The sequence below is a fragment of the Pongo pygmaeus genome, chromosome 7 (assembly GCF_028885625.2).
Source record: "Pongo pygmaeus isolate AG05252 chromosome 7, NHGRI_mPonPyg2-v2.0_pri, whole genome shotgun sequence".
NCBI classification, from domain to species: Eukaryota; Metazoa; Chordata; class Mammalia; order Primates; family Hominidae; genus Pongo; species Pongo pygmaeus.
Window position 1 is genome coordinate 70,028,841 of NC_072380.2, and position 22,879 is coordinate 70,051,719.

Consider the following 22,879-nt stretch of genomic DNA (forward strand, 5'->3'; position numbering starts at 1 on the left):
GCCATGTGTGAAATGAAGTATGTTCATCGTGTCATCTGTTTAATCTGATCTTGCTTTGTTAATACTATGGGTACTCCAGCATTCCATGTGAAAATACATTCTCCAGCAGGCTTGCCTGGTAAACAGCTACCCTGTTTGTGGTATTCACCAAGGAATAATGTTTTTACCTGGATTCAAGAGTGCATGTGTGTGCTTGGGAGTGATGCTTACCGGCTCGCTTCTGTTTTGGAATGCCCGATGCTGCATCAATTTGGGTGTCTTTGTAGGTGCATTTCAGTTCCCAGTAGACTTTGTTTGCGTTGAGTCCACACTGTCCTGAATAATGAGTGATCAGGAAGAATTTAGTGAAACACACTCTAATTAGGACAGGGCAGTGACTTTCCTGATTTTGAAGCTGTGCCTTAGCAGAAGTAATGTGCTATTGTTTCTTTAAAGATGTGTGCAGCCTTCATTTTGGATGGTTTTCTTTGTCTCACCTTTTGTAGTTTTTATTAAGCCTTTTGAATACAGAGAGGGTTAACATATCCCATTCTTCCAGAGATATTTAAAGTGTATATTTAGCTGTGCTTGAAAGAGAAACTTTCATTTCATGGCTTTGTTTAGCAGGGACATTGCGTTAGGAGTTGAAACGAAGTCGCGGGAAGGTGGGGTTCTTACCACTTTGTCTACTGTTTGACAACATTTTTATTTCTATTAATTTTTGCCTGAAAATTGATAATCTTAAATAATCTGGGATAAAAAAATGGTACATTCTAAAAGAAAAATATTTAAATGGGCAAGGCTGAGGTTCAAATATCACAAACAAATGCAGCATGAGTTTTTCCTTCTCAGTGTCCCTTCTCCATAGTGTCCTATTTTATACCAAAAACGCCTTTGTTTTTACTTATTCATCAAACTTAAAAATTGATGTCCTTCCCATATCAGACTGTAGAGTCCACAGAAACTTGTGTATTGAGTCACCAGTCACACGGCTGGCTGCCAGCCATCATGCGTCTGCTGTCACCAGAGCCTTGCTGATCTCTGAAAACCATCAGGAATTATTTCTCTGCTCCTAAAAAGCCAAACATTGCAATCTTAATGATTTGTTCAAATACCTTCTCTGATCTAGAACTATATTCTGGTTAAAGGGGTTCAGTACATTCTTTGACAGAGTAAACTTCAGAGTACTTACCAACCGTGCCTCCCTCCCGCCGCCACCCCACATTTCCTTCCAGGTCCATCCTGGCAGATAGTAAGTTATCCAGTGCAAAATGCATCCAAATAACATTTTTAAGGGGAAAAAAAAAGGAGTATTATGAAAGCTTGCCATGAATTGTAATAGAGTATCGTCTGTAATAAGAAAGTTTGATAGTTGTTGCTTGTAATACAGTGTCTTTGTGACTTGAACCAGCTGGCGGCATTCTCAGGTTTTAGACACCTTGTGTGGTGAAATGAACCTGGGAACAGTCGTTCTACTTCACATTCCACTTCCTTGATACAAACCACGCCTGTTCCCGTTGCAGAAGAGTGCATATCAGTGGTGGAGAGTGCAGTTTCAGTGAGAGTGGTTTTGCTCTTTCCAGAAGTCCAGGCTCCTCTGTCGTTTCCCTCCCTCCCTCTGCCTGCTGTGCTCTTCTATGTGGATGTGCAGAAAAACCTTTCTGCAAATCAACAGTTAGGCTTGGACACTCATTTTGGGAGGGATAAATTGGTGTGGATCCATCTCTCTCTCTGTGCGTCTCTCTATCTCCTGAAATGCTCCCTAAATTGCCTTAGTCTTAAATAATTTCCAAGAAGGTTTTCTCCACTGTGAAAGCCTTGGGCACACATAAACATTGTCTAGAGTTCCTTTTGGGCAGAGCCCCTTTGAGGTGTGTGTCATGGAAAGATGTAGGAAGTAGCTCTTAAGTGATGTCAAATCCCTAGGGCTGGGTCTTAAAGACTTTCTGTGTGGAGGAGGAACTTTTTTAAAAGTTTAAATATGAATGTATCTGTGTACTGTGTAATGCAACGGTATTATGATATCCCAAAGGGACTTTTAACATACACCAAAGGGGCTTTTTTTATAACAGAATTAAACAAGTGTTATTTATGTTTTTGCAACGTAACGAAAATATGTGCTTTTATCTTCAGATGTATCACGACTTAACTTTTTAAAAAACTAGATTAAGGAGACTCTTTACATATTTCTGTGACAAGAAAATAAAAAGAAAGTTTTTGGACACTTTAAAATGTTGTTCTTTTTCCTCGTTAAAATTCCATAGCTCTTTACTGATGACATTTCTGACCAAACAACAATAGGTCTATCAGCATAAACATACATATTGTATTTTAAAATTAAAACATTTTCTGTTATAAGGGATACTTTCTAACGTTTTCTCCTGAGGTCTCAACAGGGAAAGTGGTCACCAGTTTAAAAACTGAAGTCATTCCATGAAAAATATTGATGTGCCGCAAAGTAACTGGGCTGAACAAGGTGTGGAAAATATTTGTGAAGAGGAAAGAGAAATGGGTAGTGCATGATATTGCATGTAAGAGTTTCCATGGCAATATCTATAGGTGGATTTGTGGCTGGTCACTTGGCATCTGTGATAATCCAAAAACCTGAAAGATATTTGTCATTAGCAATTGATAAATATTTCAGGGTTGACCTGTTAAAGTTGCCTGGATTGGAAAAAATATGTAAAGAGATATTAGGCCTCTCATCTAAGTGTAGTTATTTTTCACTGTAGTATTCCATGATCATGGACACTTAGCATATGCTAAGCTCTGTGCTAAGCTTTATCGAGAGAAAATAGAAGGCACAGTCCCTTCCTGTAAGAAGTGACTACTGAGGAAGAGAAGCAGCTAAATTAATAATAATAGGGCTGCATGAGGCAGACAGAGAGACATAGTTTGGTGATACCAAGGAGGGGCAACCAGTTTTTTAGAAAGCAGGTGAGGAGTGCCAGGGAGGGCTTCAGGAGAAGAGAGATGGTACCCAATCCAGAACTTACTATTTCCTGCCCATCTTCACATCACCTTCACAACTCAGCATTAAGTTGAAGCTGGCATAGCTTCATATCCTATTTTTATATTTTTTATTGACTTCAATACACGTAAAGTATCATTTCTCTTCTCCCTGCTAACTCTTCTCAGAATACACACTAGGTTGTTGCATGGAAATATGTTAATAGATTTACATCATATGGGAATTGAAGTTTTCTTTAACGTATCCAGAATTTAGAAATGCATCCAAACACTTTGATTGCTATTATACTCTCAAGTAATTTAGTGATTACTTTTGGAACTGTTTGCATTGGCAGGAATTGTCATTTCCTCTTGGCTGCATGTAGACTCCTGAAAGTCATTTACTTCTATGTGCTCATTAAAGACAAGCTTGTAAAATTTGAGACTGGATTGTAACACTTGGATTTCACCTTGAAGGCGTCTGCTTTTGTTACACATTTAATTGGATTTAAATTTTAAATCTTGACAAATTTGGAGAGGAAGTCCACTTTAGGGGTCACCTATTTGCACAAGATCTTGCCACCAGTAAAATCTCTACATGGTCCTGCATAGGATCCTGTAGCAGGATCCTGCATAGGTCCTGCAGTCAGGAAATCCTCCTAATTCTGTCATGTGTTACCCTAGCCTGGCTTCCACACTTACTTTTTCAAACCCTGTAAAATGCGCAGCCTTTACTTTTCCCGCCCTCCGGACCCCACCCCACTGCCTAAGCTGGATGATAGTCCCTTAGAGCAGCTCTCTGACCCAGCGGACCTCCAGGACGGGAAACAATTCTCCTCTGTTGCTCTCTTAACACTAACTCTGGTTTGTTTTTTCCCTGTCTCCTTTGCTACTCCCCTGTAAGTAGCTATTCTCCAACACTCTGGCCTTCATCAGCTTGCCTGTCCATGCCACCTGCTTTCCATCAGTGGGCCCATCCATTGCCACACAGTGTCCACCAATCCCCCACACTCACAGCCACACCAACCTCCTGTGCCTTTGCACAGCGCGGAGAGTGGCGCTGCTGCTCCCCCTGCTGTCTGGAATGTGCTTCCCCAGAGAGCCCATGGCTTGTTCCCACACTGCCTGCAGGATTTCGCTCTAATGGAGCCACCTCAGTGGGACATTCTGAGGTAGTATTTACTGTATTTGTTTATTTCTTTAGTTTCCCCTTTCTGGAATATAAACTCCATGAGATCAGAGGTTTTTCATCTTAACCCCCAGAGCCTTGAACAGTACTTGGTCCACAGAAAGTGTTCAGTCAGTACCTGTTGAATGAATGAGAGAATTAATGATTCCTGGCATGGGGGTGCTACAGTGCAGATGAACGGTGCTCCTGGGGCAATCAAGAGCTTTGCCCCAGCCAGCCGAGTGGTGCTGCGGAGCCCCTCAGCTTGAATGGGCCTCAGTTTCTGGTTCTGTAGGTGGGGAGTGTGTACCAGGGACTCTGAGGCCCCTTAAAACTCTTATCACTCTTTCACAGCACTGGAAATAAGATATGATGTCACATAAAATGTTATTTATGCAACTCATCACAACTTGATACTATATTCTTCTTTCTGCATAATTGCTATCCATGGTTAAATGTCTCTTTTAAAAAAGAAACAATAGTTGAAGTAAACAAAATAGTTTCCAAATGAAGTTGTAAAAACTAATGCATTTTGGTGTACTGACATGTTTGCTATCTTTTTTTTAAATATATTGATCAGTTTCTATTTTTATTATTTTTGAGACAGAGTCTCGCTCTGTCACCCAGGCTGGAGTGCAGTGACATGATCTCAGCTCACGGAAACCTCCACCTCCCAGGTTCAAGTGATTCTTGTGCCTCAGCCTCCCAACTAGCACCACCACACCGAACTAATTTTTGCGTTTGTGTGTGTGTGTGTGTGTGTGTGTGTGTGTGTGTGTGTGTGTTTGTAGATACAGGGTTTCACCATGTTGGGCAGGCTGGTCTCCAACTGCTGCCCTCAAGTGATCTGGCCCCCTCGGCCTCCCAAAGTGCTGGGATGACAGGCTTGAGCCACTGCACCCAGCCTGTATTGACTAATTTTCAAAAGAATTACCACTGTCTGTTGCTAAATGTATTTAATAGCCTGCCTATTTTTATCAAATAAAAAGGCAATAGCAATCTTTTCTTCCTTTGATTTTTAGCAATTTCCTGCTGCAGAGAGCATTTTAAGAAAGGACAGTGTTCCTGTGACCTCTGCCTACCATCCATAAAATACTCATTCCCCTCTCAGGTAAGCATATTGCTTTGCTTTGATCCATTCTGAGAAGGAGATATTGATTCTCTATGAAAACCTGTGTCATTATTGCACTAAGACAAAGAAGCTGAGGTGTCAGATATTTTGCTGTCTGGCAATAAATAAATAAATAAATAAAATAAAATAAAATCCCCACCTTTTGAGGTCCTTACCAGGACCAAAGTATCAGTGATGGCCATTTGCCGTTCCAAGGGGTTTCATGATACACCTTCTACATATCTGCTAGTTGTTAGTTTGTTAAATGCTGTGTGCTATTTATCAGGTAATCTCCCAGGAATTTAGAAGTCCTCTGTGTTTTAAAGAAAATTTTATTTTTTGTCAGTGATGGGGTTTTGCCCTGTTGCCCAGGCTGGAGGGCAATGGTGTGTTGCTCATTGCAGCCTTGAACTCCTGGGGTCAAGTGATCCTGCTGCCTCCACCTCCTGAGTAATTAAGCCTATGAATGTGCACCACCATGCCTGGCTAATTTTTAAAATTTTTTTCATAGAGATGGGGTCTCACTATGTTGCCCAGAGCTTTATCAGTACTATTAACTCCTGGCTTCAAGCAGTCCTTCCACCTCGCCGTTGCAAAGTGTTGGGTTTACAGGCATGAGCCACCTGGCCTGGTCAGAAGTTTACTCTCTGTGCTCGGGGAATGAGATGGTGGTGCAGGGTCAGCAGCAAGGGCACTGGGGGTGGGTGACCCGGAGAGATCTTTGCAGGCTGGCCCCTTAAGGGAGGCAGGGTCGAGAGAGCAGAACTTAAATTCCAGTCCAGGAACTGAGACTGAGGGGTTGGAGCATCTTTGGAGGATGGCCAACCAGCAGGCCTGGGAATGGCAGGGTGCTTTTCCCCAGGTCCCCACCACTCCCAGGACTCCTTTCTGGTCCCCACAGCTGATGGAGAGCCTGGGAACATTTTTTCCAGGTCTCTTCTTACAGCCACACCATCTTCCAGGAAAGAGCTAAGGAAGTGGAAGAATGGTGGGGTCAAAGTACAGATGATTCCCTCTTTTATGGAGGGACTGAGAGCTCAATAACACCAAATGAGGAGGTTAGAAATGTTTAGGAAAATAAAGAAGCTCTCCAGTTACCTCATTTCCACCATGAGTTGAAGAGTGTAAAGAGCAACCCTCAGGAGAACAGAGCCTCAGCCTCAGTGCCCACATTCTGAGTGGCCCCATGCTTGGATTTGATTGACAGCCTTCCTCTAGCTTCCTTTCTAGCATCCATTTGTAATGTACCCTTGCTTATATAGTAAGCCATGTATTTTGTAATTTATTATTACTGCATTATGCAGGATGTTGTCAGGTGATGTGGTCGCTTTTCTAGAACCTAAGAATCTAACTTAGGCTGAGAAATAAGAATCAGCCTGTGCCAGACAGAATTCTGCAATCTGTAGAAACAGGAATTAAAGAGAAAGCCAACAACACCCCTCAGTACTGTAACCTGAAGTCTCTCACTCTTATCGCCATCTTACTTATCTTCTTATCTCAGATATAAGAAGCTCTGATACGAAAGCCGGGGGCTCCTGTTGGCTGGAAGGAAGTTTGCATCTGCCGTTGCCAGCACTTGTGTAGAACTGTACCCGAGTGCAGGTGTACTTAGTGGGGAATACTTTCCAACAGGCCCATGCTTTTCATTCTGCACCATCCTAGGGAGCTGAGGGGTTTCCTAGGACATGGGACTTGCAGTGCTAGAACTGGGAAGTCAGAGCAAGCCAGGACATGTTGCTCCCTCTTGTGATCCCACCACCCCTCCTCTCTCTTGTACGTGGCTGCATGATGTTCAGCTCACCAGGATAGCTGCTGACTGCAGTTGAGTTTGCAGCCCTAGTGGCCAGGGAGGAACTACAGAGTTGAGTAGACTTGGCCTTCACCTCAGCTCGTCTGCTTAGTAACCAGTTGGATGGACAGGGGTGGTTTGCTTTATTTCTGTGAGCCTCAGTTTCTCATATGCCAAGTAAGAAGAACAGCAAGGCAGTGGGGGTGTAGGGAAAGTAACAAGACAGAGCAATGGATATACCTGATATAGCCTAGGTACACAAGAAGGGGTAGGTCCCTCCCCCCATCAAGGCAAACCATCCAGAGAAGACCGTCAGTTACCTTCACAGGCATAAGTAACTGGAACTGGCTTGAGCTTTATCAGTACTATTATTTACCCAGATCAGGAAGGTTAGAAAGAACTTAGCCATGTGACTTACCAACACAGTGTCAGCTAGGTTGCAGGCATAAATCCTAACCCCGATACCTAATTCTTAAATAACCTTAAGTCAATGTGTGCAAGTTACTTTGAGTTGCTTTTATATCAGTTTTCCCATAAATAGATTGAAACATTGTTTAAAGTGCTTTAAAGAATGTTTTGAAAAGCATAATTTGTTTCTTATCTGTATCCAAATGTTTTTAACTTTCAGGTTATTATTGCATTTAAAGTTTATTAAAACATTTTTCTTTCCTAGATTCTTAAATTACAGATAAGCAGCCTTATGAATTCATATGCATTATTATCGCCATTAAATTTTCACTGCTCTCAATATATGAGTTTAAGATTACTTTGTTTTTAGAGAACACACTGGGTCTTTTTAAAAGTGGCTCCTTGTTTAAGGAAACTAAAAGGCAAATGAAGTCATGAAATAAAATGATATTGTAATGTTCTTTTGGTCACATCTTTTGGAGTTTGTTCATCCTAGAATATGAAACGTCCTGAGTAGTGTATCTATGTAAGTCATTTTTAAAGGAATACACAAACACCAATTTCTATACATTATGCATGTAATTACAATTTCAGGAAATAAGCTTGAAGTCTTCCTTTGTTTTTTGTTTCTTGTTATCTTATTCAAACTTAAGTAATTGATAAAGTCAGTTTCTCCTTGAAGGTTTCCTTTTTCAAAACTTCTCTCCAGATTTTTGCCTTTTTTTTTTTTTTTTTTTTGAGACAGAGGCTGGCTGTGTCACCCAGGCTGGAGTGCAGTGGTGCGATCTTGGCTCACTGCCAAGCTCCGCCTTCTGGGTTCACGCCATTCTCCTTCCTCAGCCTCCCGAGTAGCTGGGACTACAGGCACCCGCCACCACGCCCAGCTAATTTTTTGTATTTTTAGTAGAGATGTAGTTTCACCATGTTAGCCAGGATGGTCTGGATCTCCTGACCTCGTGATCCGCCCGCCTCAGCCTCCCAAAGTGCTGGGATTACAGGTGTGAGCCACCGTGCCCAGCCAGATTTTTACCTTTTTAATATGGTACATGCTAGATACTTGAGAAATTGCTCAGAACAACAATAACCCTCGCACATTTATTTTGCACGTTAAATGGGCCTGACCAAAAATGCTTGCTGGTTTTCTCCAGACACCTTTTTTTCCAACTCGGTGTTTCCTAAAGCTGGTCCTCCAGAATGAGAGGTTTGTACCTTGTCAATGACTCATCATCCTCTCATGCCAGCACCCCTGACTTTTGCCTCTCCCCAGATCAGCTGTTTGCCAAGAGAATGACTCAGAGATCAGATTCCAGCAGTACAGTCAGGTGTGGCTCCTCTGAGGCCATCTCAGCTGACCTTGAGTAAGGTCTTCTCAGGAATCAGGAGAGTCGGCACGACAGTGAGACCCACTGTGCTGGGAGCCAGGCTTGCTTTCTGCTTTTTTAAAAAGAGGAAGAGGAAAGGGCATTCTCTGGGAAAAGAAGCAGGGATTTTAGATGTTTTCTTTTACTTATTCACAAAAATTGTATATGCTTCTCTAAGGATAGATCTAGGGATAGTCTCCCTCATACTCAGAAAGAAGTATAATTCTATTTTTGAGGATTTAACACACATTTGTTGTGAAGTTCAAAAAATTATTGATTGGAATTTAAATTGTCAAATTACAGTAGGGTGTTGGTGGCTTACGCTTGTAATCCCAACACTTTTGGAGGCTGAGTTAGGAAGATCGCTTCAGACCAGGAGGTCAAGACCAGCCTGAGCAACACAGTGAGACCCTGTCTGTACAAAAATTTTTTTTTAAATTAGCCGGGTATTGTGGCATGCGCCTGTAGTTCCAGCTGCACAGGAGGCTGACGTGGGAGGATTGCTTCATCCCAGGAGTTTGAGGCTGCAGTGAGCTATGATCATGCCACTGCACTCCAGCCTAAGTGACAGAGCCAAGACCCTATCTTTTAAAAAAAAAAAAGAATGAGTAATTTGACATATTTAAATTTTTTTAATCAAATGAAAGACAAATTCTGTATTACTAACCTGCGTAGTTGTTTATTAGTGGCTGTTATAATAGAAATTGTGTAATTGTAAATGTAGTCACTGTTTTCTTACAAAGATCAGCAGAGAGGAAGGATGGGCTACAGTTATGCCCATGGACTGTAGAAGGACTGCCCTGTGGCCCTGTGCTGGAGACGTTATGTGCAGTCTTCACTTGCCCTTCAGAGAAGCATTAGAATCTTCAGTATGTAGATATGGGATATATGTAATATGGGTATCAGAGGCTAAACTTCAGACCAAAGGGCAACCATGTGGTTAGATATACACTGGATATAAAGCCCAAGTCTACCCAAGGCTCTTCTATCAAACCCCTATCCAGCCCTTGCATACCAGTTAATTTCTTTACAATATCAGGGTCGTACATGCAACAGGAAAGCCGGTTGAGGGAAGTTGGACAATGGGGAAAGTAGAATGGAAAGGTTACAAGGAAACATAAATGTCTGGTGGAATCTTAGAATGATCTGTAGAAACCATGAAAATCTTCAATCAACTAGAGTAGGAAAGAGACCAAAAAGGTCATATAAAGAGGGAAAGAGACTGTTAGGAGGACGCAGGTAAAGAGAGGAGATTTAAACAGTGATTGCAGTTGTGCCAGGAGAAAACCTAGACTTTCCAGACCTTCTCACTTTCTTTTCAACCTGTAAATCATGTGCTACCATCTCTAGGTGTGGATGCAGAAAGCATTCATGCATTCTGAGTACTCAGAGAAGTTCGGACAGATGTGATGCTTGCCAGGACCCTGTGTTTAGTGAGCACTGGAGTGTCCTCTCCACACAGGATTCCCTCTTCCATAGCATAGGATAAAAGAATGTTAAATATTCAATTATGGCATCACGTGTGTGTATCTATGTTCAGAGATGTGACTGAAAACCTAAATATATTCCTAATCTGCATTCCTTCTGGAAATTCCTCCTATTCACCAGGGGAGCAATGCTGCCCTCTCCTTGCATGGTCTTTAGGCAGAGCTTCACAGAGCACTGGCCCTTCATGCTCCTGAAATACTTATGTTTTGCCTTTACTTGAGTCCTACGGGTCTAGTTCTCTATGATACATTTAAAACCAAGCTCCACATCATCCTTGGTCAAAAAGAGACAGCTTTCACTCACCATGACAGTCAGTGGAGACCTTTCCTCTGGGAAGAAGCCTCTCAAGTGACTGTCCCTTATGATGCCTGCCTGTTCAGGTGTTGAGCCCTGCTGACTCCTCCTCAAGGGCTCATGCCTCAGCACAGCCCTCTTCATCACCAAACAACCCCATTACTGACTTAGCCCTATGCTGGTCACCTGCCTCTAGTTTCTGCACCCACACCAGTCCATGTAGGAGGCAGAAAATTCTTTTTCTTATTTTTATTTTTTGAGACACAGTCTGGCTCTGTTGCCCAGGCTGGAGTGCAGTGGCACAGTCTCAGCTTACTCCAACCTCTGCATCCCAGTTTCATGCAATTCTCCTGCCTCAGCCTCCCAAGTAGCTAGGATTGCAGGCGTGTGCTACCATGCCTGGCTAATTTTATATTTTTGATAAAGACAGGGCTTTGCCATATTGGATAGGCTGGTCTCGAACTCCTGACCTCAAGTGATCTGCCCGCCTCAGCCTCCCAAATTGCTGGGTTTATAGGCGTGAGCCACCACACCTGGCCAGAAAATTCTTTTACAAACAGTTTTCATCCTGTTACTTTCCTGCTCTGAAACCTTGTTTCTCCCAGTTATCTGTCTACCAAATTTAAATTCCAAAGCCACCTCTCACCTGGGCTCTTCTACTTACTCAAAGTCAGCGTCTGTTATTCTACTCATGTTCCCTACACACCTGGTTCCTCAGAGCTTATGGGCTGCTTCTTGCCCAAAATCCCTTATCCATTCCACTCTCTTAAAAGTCCAAGAGTTCCTTTAGTGCCCGTTTCAAAAGTTACTTTTTCCTTTAAAAGCAATGGGTTTTTTTTCTTAGAATCTAAGAATTTTTGCCATTTATTCATTCAACAAATTGATAATTCATGCAACAAATTTCTTCACAATTTAATGTATACTATGTGCATTTATTTATAAGTAGTCTTGGAATTATTTTTTGCTGTCTGTGAGGGTTTATGTGTTATCTCTTAAATTATATGATCAATTTATTTAAAACTTTTGCCTTAATCAAAGAACCTAGGCTCTTAGATGCTTGAGGGGATGAATAAATAAGCCTTGCCCTCCCAACTCTTCTGTACAGGGAGGTGCGAGCGAGCACATGGGCTAGGATTGAAATCCTAGAGGAGATTGTAGATGGCTTTACAGCATCAGCGCTATTCTATGGACTGATTCACTTCCTGAAGAGGAATGAAGTGATTTACCCACCCGGGAAGCCTTTGTGAAAATAAAAATTTTCATCAACAACACAGAATGGAAAGCTGTTGTCAGTTCTTAACTGCCTATAGTAGAGTGACGTCTTAATGGGCATGTAGAGGCAAGCCATCTAGGGGAAAATAACCGCATCTCCTCTAGAAGGCAAAGCAGCCCCACTGACAGCAGGAAGAAGGAGGAACTCAGTCTAAACTGTGAAGAACCAGTTCAGATTCTCCCTCCCATGTTGGCTTCTTATCCTTTAATCACCATTTATTCATCATTTACATTCTGTGTCCTCAGAGTTCCTTATGACTGTGAGCACATAGTCATGTACATTCTTTAGTCTATGAGTACATTAGAGGCACTTGTGAAAATCTGATTTAAGTTACAGTAAAATTTTTCTGTCGCTCTCTAATAGACTATAAGCAAGTTGGGGGTAAGAATTATGTTTTAACTCTGAATCTGTAGAATCGAGCACAGAATATAGCAAACTACAGAGGGTAAAGAAATGTTTGTGGGGCTGGGCACAGTGGCTCATACCTGTGATCCCAGTGCTTTGGGAGGCTGAGGTGGGAGGATCATTTGAGCCCAGGAGGTCGAGATCAGCGTGGGCCACACATCTCCTCATTGGTAGATGTGAGACCCCCATCTCCGTTTTTGTTTTTGTTTTTGTTTTTGTTTTAAATGAGCATGGTTGCACACACCTGTGGTCCCAGCTACTTGGGAGGCTGAGGCGAAAGGATCACTTGAGCCTAGGAGTTTGTGGCTTCAGTGAGCTATGATCATGCCACTGTGCTCCAGCCTGAGTGACACAGAGCAAGACCCTGATTCTTAAAAAAAAAAAAAAATTAAAGGAGCTGTTTGTGGAATTTAATAGACTGAAGTTTTTTGTGCATATGAAGGAAAGTCACTGTACATTGCTCATCTATCTTTTTGGTCACTGCCTCTCACAAGCTCTGACAACAACATCTTCAGATATAAGACACAACAGCACAGGGCTTAGCAGGGCTGGAAGTGTTATTTCACTGAAAGAGGGGGAGGCACAGTCTATTGCTGGAGAAAGAAAGGCAAAAATGAAGTCAGAAACAAAACGGGAGAAGAAACAGAAGAAATTGGGTTATTTATGCTTAGTTGTAGTAGAACATTATGGTGCAGAATTGTAAGAACTTGGGTGAAACTTTAAACTAGTCAAAGTAAGGAATAATCAAGGCATAATTAGCTTTATTCAAAGGCTGCTTGAATTTGGTCTACTCAACTGCATTTAAAATAGGGTTTTGTTTCTAGAATTCAGATTACATAGTTTATTTATTCATTTTTTAAATTTTGCTCAAATTGATTATTCCCTATGGACTCACAGATTCAATATTCAGAGATTCAATTATTTGTGATTGTCTCCACGTTCACTACTTGTGTTAATTCCACTATTTCAGGGAAGTGGCACCTTAAAAGCCCACACTCCAGGGCCAATGAAGAATACAGAATGCAGGCCACTCCCACAATCCACGCCTCCCCCGGGCTTCATGTTCCCTGTGTTAATTCTCTCATTATTTGCTGCTCCATTAAAAATTACGTATCCAGTGTCTAATTTGCCCAGGGGTGAAATGGGGATTAAGAACCTTTCCCACCTTGAGACGCTGACATTCTTGTAAAGGGATAAAAACTCTATATTTGAAAAATCATCCTAAGAAGAACAGTAACTAGTAGTGCTGGAGTTGGAAGTGAAGAAAATGTGAGGAGATCCAAGAAAATGATGAATTTTAGGCAGAAACGAAGCTCTGGGTACGTAGAAGAGTACCGCTAACTCCTGGGTGGTCCGGATCAATGGCATATGAGAGAATCCACCACGGAACTGTGTGTATTTGAATCTTTGGTTCAAACTAGCTCACCATATTAGTGGTCTGTCCTGTGTATCCTCAGAAGTTACAAGGCTGTCTTTCCTGAGGTCAGCGGGCTCCTGAATTGTGCTCATGACCAAGACCTTGCTGGCTGTCATCTGAATCATATGTAGTGGAGAAAAAAAGGAGTCAGCAGAAGGTATGGATGGTGTGCACCTCGCTAAAGAGAAGATGAACTATAATATTTTCAAGCATCATCCTAGCGACAGTTGGCCTATAAGTAGTGTTTGATTTTAATTTCATTTCTAATTTATGTGATTCTATAAGATTCTCTATGTTTTCCTTCCTTCCAGCAGTGGACTTGAATCTCCATTTTCCTTTTTTTTTTTTTTTTTGAGACAGAGTCTCGCTCTGTCGCCAGGCTGGAGTGCAGCGGCATGATCTCGGCTCACTGCAACCTCCGCCTCCCCGGTTCAAGCAATTCTCCTAGCTCAGCCTGCCAAGTATCTGGGACTACAGGCACTCGCCACCATGCCCAGCTAATTTTTGTATTTTTAGTAGAGACAGGGTTTCACCATGTTGGCCAGGATGGTCTGGATCTCTTGACCTTGTGATCCTCCCAACTCAGCCTCTCAAAGTGCTGGGATTACAGGCGTGAGCCACTGTGCCTGGCAAAATCTCCATTTTTTAAACATGATTTTTCACTGGAAAACTTACCACCATGTATACCTTAAACTCTCCATCCCCAGATAGAATGGGTTGTGAAGCTTCAATCTTTACCTATTCATGGGGATTATATCCCTAGAGGCTGCTGTCAGATACCAGCAGAGATTTTATGGATCCTTACCAAGAAAATGGTGGTAAATGTCCCCACCGAGTGGCATTGGTTTCTAAGCATAGTACAAGGAGTAGATTGCACCCTGCACCTCCCAGAACTTTCCCTCTGGACACTGTTTTACAGGGGGTGTTAGAGTGGCTACACTGAGGCACAGGATGCTAGGGCAGTCAGAGTAGGGATTGACGCATCACTCTCTGAACCTGGCAATTGGCATCTAAAACAGGAGAAAAAGCAGGCTTTGTTTTCATTTACTCTCCTAGTTGTATTTGTGATTCAACATTTCATGCTGTATTGGTAAAGGGAAGAAATTACTTTTTGTGGAGGTCATGCCCCCTTCCTTTAATCAACTGAAGAGTCTTGTAAAGCTGATACACATTTAGGCAGACATGGTGGCCCACACCTGTAATCCCAGCCCTTCAGGAGTCCAGGGCAGGCAGATTACTTGAGGTCAGGAGTTCAAGACTAGCTTGGCCAATATGGTGAAACCCCATCTCTACTAAAAATACAAAAATTAGCCAGATGTGATGGCAGGTGCCTGTAATCCCAGCCACTTGGGAGGCTGAGGCAGGATAATTGCTTGAACCCAGAAGATGGAAGTTGCAGTGAGCCGAGATCGCACCACTGCACTCCAGCCTGGGCGACAGAACAAGACTCTGTCTCAAGAAAATAAACAAACAAAAAGTTGATACACTTCTAGGTTTAATTTAAGATTTTGGCCATTGGCCTATGAGCCAGAGAGATGTTTGTATTGAACTTGGGCCTGAAAAAGTTTCACATTCATTTTTAGAGTATAAGGAATGCTGGAATACCTCTGGCACATTGATTTATGAAGCATTTTAAGATCGTGTTCACTTTCTTCTCCACCAGATATCTATTTTCTCTACTTTGAACCCTCCACAGATGTCTCTGTTATGAAGTGTGCTGCATTGTGCTTTTTGCGGGGTGGTTTATTCCCCACTGCAGTTCTTGGGCACTGGCCATTTGCACATGGAGCTCTAGCCTTTAGGGGCCAGTGCTCAATTAAAAAATCAATGGAATTAATATAAACCTGAGTAAATTATCAATGGGAAAGTATGATTTAGCTTACAAAATTAATTTGTAACTTTCCAAAATGTTTTCTGTTTGGTGAAGCCACCTTCCCCAGAAGTAAAACTCCTTAGGACCTCAACTCAATACCTGATACCTGGTTCTCACTTGACTGGCTTATAGGAAGGGCTTAATAAATGTTGCTAAAATGAAATTAACGCTGTGTTCATCACCTATGTACAGTGGTCATGTTCATAACCGAATCTGCAGCTCTTCTAAGGTAGTCTCCAAGAGTGTTAAGCCAAAGTAAATTGCCTCATTTGGAGCCTTTGAGAGCATGTCTCTTATTTTTAGCAGTCTTTGGTCACTAAGCATTAGATTAAGATGCTAAGTATAATAAAGAAAAATTATATGAATATATGACTTTAAATCTACCATTAAGAAACAGGAAATTAAGAGATCGCTTGAAGACATTTTATGCCAAATCTGCAACATTTTTGAATTTCTTATTATATTTTATTAATAATACTTCATGTTATACATGTTTACAGTATCTTACTAATTTTAAATTCCACAATGTTTAAAACCATTTTATGATTATTAGACCCTTTCATCCAGTCAGTATCTTGTTTTTCAGACGACTGAAACCTGGCTTTGAAGTGCTACCTGAAGTGTTCTTATGTCTCATACTGAGAAGTCACCTCTTTATTGGCACTTAGCGTTACGCATAAGTAGGACCACTGTGCACTTCTTAGGACATTCCACAGAGAGTGCTAATTCTGTTGTAAATTTGTGCAATATTGCTCTCATATGTAAAATACTTTACAAACTGCCACCTTTGCAAAGTTCCCAGTCCCCTCACTTGTCAGTGATGGATGGTGATGCTTTAAGGGTCCATTTCAATAGAGGTATATTTCCCCCAGTAAAGACAAAGGAATGTTAATGGGCTAATAGCTCTGTACTGTCATGACTGACTTACGTGATATTGCACAAGGTGAAGACAGTGGAGCTGGTATTTTGTTTGGCATTCACCAGGCACTTCAGCCCTTTAGTGCATCATCTCTCTTCATTCTCACAACAGATAGTTGATGGGACACATAGCATGTGATCATGGGGCTAGATTTGAGCTCACACCATACACCGTCTGGTTTCAGATCTGTCCCTCTAAACAGTCTTGTCAAGTGTCCAGTGTGCTTTAGGTGCCAGTTGCTTCACAGACTTCGGAGATAAGTATTTTCCTACTCTTTAGAAGCCATGTTTTTTCAGCACATTAGATTTTCTGAAGGTTTCTCTGAACAAAAGAACTTGCTGCAGATGCCAACTAAGATTCCTCCTCAGGGGTGTTTACCATATAGTAGTGCCAAAGAAACCAGCGCTATGCGTCACCTTCTACCTTATCTGGAGCTCTGGAGAGGTCACCTATCTGTCTGTGACTTAGATCGCTGGGCTTCGCTTCCAGTTCTCTGATTTAAGGCTTCTGTTAGAGCAGCAGCTGTAGCAATTTGCTTTTTGAGTAGGCTTATACATTTTACAAGCACTTTGACTTCAGCGGCCTGGAGGGGTGGAGTAAACTGTTATATCAGCTTCATAGATGAGGCAACAGAAGCATCAGAGAAAAGGGACCTCTCAAAGCTACAGGGGTCATAACTGGAAAAGCCAGGATACAAGCTCCTCTGCCTCGTTCGCCATCACAACTCCAAAACTTGACCTCACTCTCTGGGGCCATCTCCTCATTGGCTCATCAGCAGAAAGAATGAATTGGACTCCAGCAATGATTTTCAAACCCTGTTCCCTGGAGTATTAGTGGTTTCAAGCCTGATGGGAATTGAGATTTGGGGCTCTCCTTTAGCCAAAACCACTCTGCATTCATCTATTTTGCATACCAATGTTCCACATTGTCTTTAAAGAAAGCTTCTGTAGTAAGAAAATAGTTTGAAGATTACTGATCCTCAAAGTTTTTATTACATTCTAAACTTTAACCTTTAGGGGCCAGTGCTCAGTTTAAAAATCAATTGAATTAAAATAAACATGAGTAAATTATCAATGGGAAAATAGATTGGACTTACAAAATTAATTTGTAACTTTCAAAAATGTTATCTGTTGGGTGAATCCAGGAGGCTTCCCCAGAAGTAAAACTCTCTAGGACCTCAACTCAATACCTGATACCTGGTTCCCACTTGACTGGCTTATAAGAGGGGCCCAGTAAATGTTGCTAAAATGAAATTAAAAGAAAAAAATTTATTTTGATACCCATTTTAAGTAATGCACAGACTATCAAAATGTATTTATTTTACACCTGTTGTAGTATGCTAGGATTATAAATATTCCACAATTAATTTTAAAGGACAATCACAATTTTAGTCTCTCCATTGAACTTTATTTTGCTTCATTCATATATATATTCAGTGAGTCTTCCCTCTTACCCAAGTCTCTCCATAAATATGTTCATTATTTTACTGACTTGATGAATTCCCAGTTCCAAATGATGCTTCAAGTCATATATCTAGTTTAAAACTCCTGCAATAAAATAACATTTCTAGACAGAATTCTGAATTCAACGAAATGTGTTTCTTTCTCTATAATACATTGTCTGTGTTATCTTCATTCTTGGAAGAGATTTGAGTAGAGGGATTGTATATGCTTCTTTTTATGGGATGCTATGAATATGAATACTTATTTAACAAACCAAATTATATTTCTCTCATTCCCCAAACTTTAGAAAGGTTTATGATTTCAGTTGATGGCACACACTAGAATTTGTGTAGAAGTTACAAGGAAATGGAGCTGCACTTGAGAGTTGCACCTTCATCTTGGGTTCAGCAGTGTCCTTAGAGTGAAAAGAGGGTGGAGGAGTTCTAACTGCATTCCAAGACCAAGTGATATTTTGTCCAAAAACTATCAAGGACAGACTTCTCTGCTTTTAATACTAGCTTTTTGATTAGAGGACTCATGGGGTGCAACATGCACACCAACTTGCCGCCTTGTAAACTTGATCCCTTGTAAATCTGTGACATTTTTCCTTGTTACAATAGTTTTATATTCTCATGTATATAAATACTGCCTTTGACAGGATAGGAGACTAGTGCCATGAATATTCCTTTAGCAGTGGTAAAAACTCTGCAATAAAGCTTTGATGTTTTAAGATGACAATCAGATGGTCCAACAAAGGGCAGGAGAAGCTAAAGTAAAAACCTTCACAGATGAATGGTTTTATTTCACATCAACTCTGTGGTCTTAATGCTGCCTATCAGAGGCACATTTTTGCATCAGCCACATGAATTGGTGAACTTTAGTGTATATGGATCACGAAGTATTTCTTCACTTGAAGGTCGTCTGTGGCTAAGCTGTAATTTCTGCAGTTCTGTGAAAATTAGCACTCTCTATCAACCTTGTCATTTGAATTGGGGATCTTTATGTAGATGTTTGATGCTTCTATTTCACTGCTGTTTTCCCTCTGCTATAGTGCTTAAAACAAATGGTGTCTGAGATCCACTCTAATCTAGTTTTGTGGTTTAATTTATTTGTGGGTGCCTTAGTTTTGTGGGTTTTGCTTTCCACAAAAAGATGTAATAGAATCTGATCTCACAGGCATTACCTTCTACACCCAAGGGCTTTTTCCCTCCCTTGTCACTTTTTCCCTATTAGCAGACATCATTTTACTTCAGGATTATTTGATTTGATGTGATAAATGGATTAAGATCAAAATTAGCATCAAAATAATTATGGCAATTTGAAAAGACATCCATTGGGGGAACACTGTAAACACTCCAACTTCATAATGATAGGATACAGACATTTTGAGAAAAAGCTATTGTACAGAGGCACTGATGACAGGTTTTACTTCTGAATTAGTTATTGTGAAAGCTCACATAGCTTTTATTTATTTTTGATCAGGAGATCATGTTTTAGAAGAAAGCATTTCATGGAAGTAAAATGGCATCAAAACTGTTGCTTACTTTGAAAACATATTTTTGCCATTTGGCATTTTCTAGAAAATTGTATCCTTTATACACATGCAGTATGATTTCTGTCCTTCTCATACATTAGCAGGATTCAGTAGCAGACTTTCTATGAACTACAGTTGGCCCTTGAATAACAGAGGTTTGAACTGCTCAGGTCCACTTACATTTTCTTCTGCCTCTGCCACCCCTGAGACAACAAGACCAACCTCTCTTCCTCTTCCTCCTCCTCCTGTTCCTCAGCCTAGCAGAGTAAGACGACGAGAATGAAGACCTTTATGATGATCCACTTCCACTTAATGAATAGTAAATGTATTTTGTCTTTTTTGCGGGGGGTGGGCGGAGACAAAGTCTCGCTCTGTTACCCAGGCTGGAGTATGATGGCGTGATCCTAGCTCACTGCAACCTCTGCCTCCCAGATTCAAGCGGTTCTACTGTCGGAGCCTCCCAAGTAGCTGAGACTATAGGCGCACGCCGCCACGCCTGGCTAACTTTTTGTATTTCTAGTAGTGACAGAGTTTCACCGTGTTGCCCAGGCTGGTCTCAAACTCCTAAGCTCAGGCAGTTTGCCTGCCTCAGCCTCTCAAAGTGCTGGGATTACAGGCATGAGCCACCGCGCCCAGCCTGGGATTTTCTTGATAACATTTTCTTGTCTCTAGCTTACTTTATTGTAAGAGTAGAGTGTATCATACATCTAACATACAAAATTTGTATTGTTTGTTATCAGCAAGGCTTCCAGTCAACAGGAGACTATTTGTAGTTAAAGTTTTAGGTCAGTCAAAAGTTATACTCAGATTTTCAACTGCATGGGGTGGAAGGTCAGGGTCTTTAACCCCTGGCGTTATTCAAGGGTCCACTGTAGTTTACTCACGATAAAGGCTAAGTTATCTGTACACCCTTCAGAAAATTCCTTTGAGCATCTCAGTGGTTTCATCTCATTATTTATAAAGATTGACTTGAGATTTTCCCCACAAGGCCTTTGAGCTCAAATTCTATTGTGTGTTTTTTTGTGAAAAGCAAAAACCATAAACTTAAGGCACCCACAAGTAAATTATAATTTTTAATATGAGCAATACTAGTAACATTAACAGTAATAAATATAGCAGTTAACAGATATGAGATGCTTGCTATGCACTTCACCCCCTTTTAAGCATTTACTTGAATTTCTCACTGAATCCTTACAGCCCCTTGGTCCAGATGAGGCAGTGCATGGCATGGCAGGTGTAGCCATGCCTTTGCTCTCCTAACCAAGGGCCCTTCTACTAAAGTATGCTCTTTAGTTATCCAAACAGTCTCTGTAGTGGGCCAAATGTTAATGCCTCTCCAAAAGGTGAACACGGTAAGACAAAATGAGGGCATTTTCATGCTCCTCTATTCAGCTGGGAGTATGTTTGAAGCAAAGCAGAATGAAAACATTTCCCTTAAAGAAATAGGCTCAGTGAAGACTCCCTCATTCCAGGATGTGAGAGTGCCCAGCGTGAGGTTACCTAGCTTCCCTGTCTTTGTTTCCAGCTCCTCGGGGTAGCCTCTCCCTTACCCAAGCACAGGCAGATTCTGGTCATCACCAGGACATTTATCACAGCTCAGGTGTCCTGCTTGTGCTCACCAAGGCCCTGCTGGACAGCAGGCACTCCTTGCAGCACAGCCCCATGAAGGGTTTTGGCTCAGCCCTCCTGTCTCTCAGGATTCCACCTCAGAATTTTATAATCATGTCGGCTGTAGCTCACAGCATAATGAGATCTATGGATGACCTTACCACCACCAGGCTTCCATCAGAGTCCATGCCTGATGGTCACTGGCAGACTAAAGAAGAGACAAAAAAATAAGCGTAGGTAATTTTTACATATTCATGACAGATGCCCCCCATTCAGCATTCTCATAAAAATACGATCCTACTGAAACTCATTTTTAATGATGACCCTGAAAATCCAAAATGGGGATCTTGCTTCTCCCCTCCGTGTGGTCTCTGGGTTACAAGGAACATGTGAAATGATCCCTGCATGGCAGAGCAGCCTTTTACCATGGAGACAGCTTACTACTTTCCCAGCCCTCTGGCTAGTTCCAGGAATGTTAACTCCATACCAGTTTTAAAGAAATGAAAAGAAGTCTAAGGTTAATATCTAGCTTTTTAAAAGTTGTAATTATTGAAGAAAGCACTCATATTAAGTTACAAACAGACTCTTCTCATCTGGAAAGGATTACATTTAATATTATTAATAATAGTACTTCATGTAAGCAGAGTAACCACTGCTAAAAGACTCACATTCTGTTGCTGTTAATTGAGCCTTCCTTTTTCATATTTTACTTTCAGGCTTGGTATTACACTCACCTGGAGGAAAATAATTTTATTTATTCATACTTTGCTGTTTATGTATTATTTTTGTCTTTTAAATCTCAGTATCCTCATGGAGACATGCTATATTTTTCTTATTTCTTTATTTTTTTAATTTTACTGTAAGTTCTGGGATACATGTGCAGAATGTGCGGGTTTGTTACATAGGTATACATGTGCCATGGTGGTTTGCTGCACCCATCAACCTGTCATCTACATTAGGTATTTCTCCTAATGCTATTCCTCCCCTAACCCCCTACCCCCCGACAGGCCATGGTGTGTGATGTTCCCCTCCCCTGTGTCCATGTGTTCTCATTGTTCAGCTCCCACTTATGAATGAGATCATGCGGTGTTTGGTTTTCTGTTTTTGTGTTAGTTCACTGAGATTGATGGTTTCTAGCTTCATCCATGTCCCTGCAAGGGACATGAACTCATCCTTTTTTATGGCTACATAGTATTCAATGGTGTATATATGCCACATTTTCTTTATCCAGTCTATCATTGATGGGTATTTGGGTTGGTTCCAAGTCTTTGCTATTGTGAACAGTGTTGCAACACACATAATATGTGCATGTGTCTTTATAGTAGAATGATTTATAATCTTTTGGGTATATACCCAGTAATAGGATTGCTGGGTCAGATGGTATTTCTGGTTCTAGATCCTTGAGAAATCGCCACACTGTCTTTCACAATGGTTGAACTAATTTACACTCCCACCAACGGTGTAAAAGCGTTCCTATTTCTCCACATCCTCTCCAGCATCTGTTGTTTCCTGATTTTTAAATGACCGCCATTCTGACTGGCATGGGATGGTATCTCACCGTGGTTTTGATTTGCATTTCTGTAATGACGAGGGATGATGAACTTTCCTTCACATGTTTTTTGACTGCATAAATGTCTTCTTTTGAGAATTGTCTGTTCATATCCTTTGCTCACTTTTTGATGGGGTCATTTGTGGGTTTTTTTTTGTAAATTTGTTTAAGTTCTTTGTCGATTCTGGATATTAGGCCTTTGTCAGATGGATAGATTGCAAAAGTTTTCTCCCATACTGTAGGTTGCCTGTTTACTCTGATGATAGTTTCTTTTGTTATGCCTAAGCTCTTTAGTTTAATTAGATCCCATTC

The 22,879-nt window shown here is 41.2% G+C and overlaps 1 protein-coding gene across 11 annotated transcripts in view; it reads left to right on the plus strand.

Annotated features, from left to right (window-relative positions):
- Positions 1–22,879, plus strand: part of FAM110B (family with sequence similarity 110 member B) — a 157,805-nt gene that overhangs the window by 80,137 nt on the left and 54,789 nt on the right. For 9 of the 11 annotated variants that reach the window (XR_010127205.1, XM_063668789.1, XM_054499148.2 and 6 more), the window contains one exon: positions 5,119–5,207. The exons of the other annotated variants lie outside the window; for them this stretch is intronic. The gene's annotated coding sequence lies outside the window, so the exon portion shown is untranslated. The remainder of the gene's footprint in view (positions 1–5,118; positions 5,208–22,879) is intronic. 11 annotated transcript variants of the gene reach the window in all.